We start from the raw sequence: 2,134 nt of genomic DNA, 5'->3' as shown, positions 1-2,134 counted from the left end.
AATACAGTTTTTTATATGCTCTGTTTATCTTGTGATCCATACTAATCTCTCCATGCTCTAGTGACTTACCTCTTACAGGATTTGGGGACCACACAGGCCAGTAAGTTCTTTCCCTTTATAACCTGCCATCCAAAGACATTTTTGATGCTCAGACAATTCCCTGCTGTTTACAACATCAGAGGTGTCCTCCAAATAATTTTCCCCTCTTAACTTCAATAGTACCATTTCTACTTTTCATCTGACTTGGTAGCTAATAAATTGGGACAGGAGAGAGAGGGAGAGAGGGAGAGAGAGAAAACCTCCTTTATTTTCGTCTCTTATTTTATTTTTTGTTTTTCAGGGGTTATTTGCTAAAATATGGTCTTCAATATGTTCTTACTTTCATATTTTCATATTTTTTTTTACATTTTGTGAATTTCTTTCATCACTTATTTCTACTTTGAAAGTGAATCTATAATTCCATAGAAAACATTATTGAAAAGTATTTTAATTCTTTGACGGCTTCCTTCTCTCATTGAACTTAGTCACCTTGATTTATAAACTCTTGAGAGAATATACATGTGTCTCAAAAAATAGGTATATTCAGCATTAAAAAACACAGTGGAACCCACAAAAAGTTTTATTTTTTCATGGACTTGAGTGTACAATGATTTGATCATTTCCCCAAGTCATGGGACATGTGTATTAGTAAAGACAGATTTAGCATCAGCAAGAGAAAGCCCTTCTCGAACTGGCTTAACAATGAGGAACTTCATTGTCCCATGTAACAGGAAGCTGAGGACTAGCACAGGATCCAGGGAAGGACGAGGGGCTCCTGCTTACCTTGAGTGCTTTCTACTGGATCTGCCTTCATCTGTGTTGGCTTCATTCTTAGGTTGTGAAGCTTTGCGCCGTGGCAGTATCGTAGCCAATGAGGTTTATCCGAGGCGCGATTATTGCTAATTGAAAACATTCTTAGGTTGTGAGCAAGATGCCTGCAGCAGCTCCCGATATGGCAGTGTCCAGGGGACCAAGAAAGGGCTGTCTCTCCTTGTGCCTCCTTCTTAGGACCAAGAAGCACTTTCCCAAAAGCCCTCAGTTTTTCCTTCACTGGAATTGACTAGGGCAGGATCACATGACCATCCCTGACCCAGTGGTTGGTAAAGGGAATTTGTATGGCGTGATTGGGTAAGGCTAATCGTTCTGGGGGCCCTGGCCCTGCTTCCAGATTCCTCATTTCACTTATCCTCAGTCAGGCTAATCGTTTGGGGTGGCCACGTACCTCTGAAGACACACCCAAATTTCAGTGTCACATGGTGTTCTAAGATTCATTTCATTTCATGCTCTAATGTCAGGTTGGTTAAAGGTTCAATGGCATTATTAGGCAGCTCACACTAATACCAAGCAAAGTTCAGGCTGGTAGGAGGGGAGATGGAACTTCTTTGGGATACTATCAACTCTTGCGGTTACTTTGCCAGACACATTTAGTAACGGATGCCCACTATCCAGAGAAGCAAGTGATCCAGGGATGATAGCAATCCTCCCTTACATTTAATTTGGTGTGAGTCAGAGAACATAAAGCAGTCTTCTGGATTATTCATACGAAACTCTATTAGGACCTAACTACTACAAGGTAATTATTTACAAAAGAGTCTCCCTGTGCAAGGCCAAATTAAAAAAAAAAAAATGGACGTTTTTTTTTTTTTCTCACGAAACCAGTTCCTTCTCAATCTTTCTCATTCCTGTCCACTTATATGCCTGAGCCACAGACATGGCCATCATCCTTGATTCTCCCCCATTCCTCATCCTGCTGTTCTAATTCATCAGTGACATCACACATTCTATTTGCAAATGAGGCAGAATTCCTCCACTTCTTTTCAACTGCGTTCTACCTTCCTCGTATTAGCTCTGTGGAGTGGGCAGTGGGATGGGCTGCCTGATGATCTCAGCGCACACCCTGGCTCCATCTGTGCTACTGTTCAACCCTCCATTCCTAAAACAGCCTCCAGTGGAACCTTAACACATGTAAATTGCACATCGCTTCTTAAAACCTTTTAATGACCTCGCGCTGCATTAAGAATAACATGCACTCTCTTGGCCATGGCTGGCAATGTTCTGCGGGTTGCGACCCTGTGTACCTCTGCAGTCTCATCTG

General features: G+C 41.9%; 1 pseudogene; it reads left to right on the top strand.

Annotated features, from left to right (window-relative positions):
- The first annotated feature begins 881 nt into the window (after positions 1 to 881).
- On the top strand, positions 882 to 1,049 carry LOC121038386 (uncharacterized; annotated as a pseudogene).
- Positions 1,050 to 2,134: the final 1,085 nt, after the last annotated feature.

Source organism: Herpailurus yagouaroundi, unplaced genomic scaffold (assembly GCF_014898765.1).
Source record: "Herpailurus yagouaroundi ecotype Mexico unplaced genomic scaffold, PumYag 165, whole genome shotgun sequence".
In the NCBI taxonomy this organism is placed as follows: Eukaryota; Metazoa; Chordata; class Mammalia; order Carnivora; family Felidae; genus Herpailurus; species Herpailurus yagouaroundi.
The sequence above is the reverse complement of the archived record's forward strand: the minus strand, read 5'-3'. Positions and strand labels throughout refer to the sequence as shown.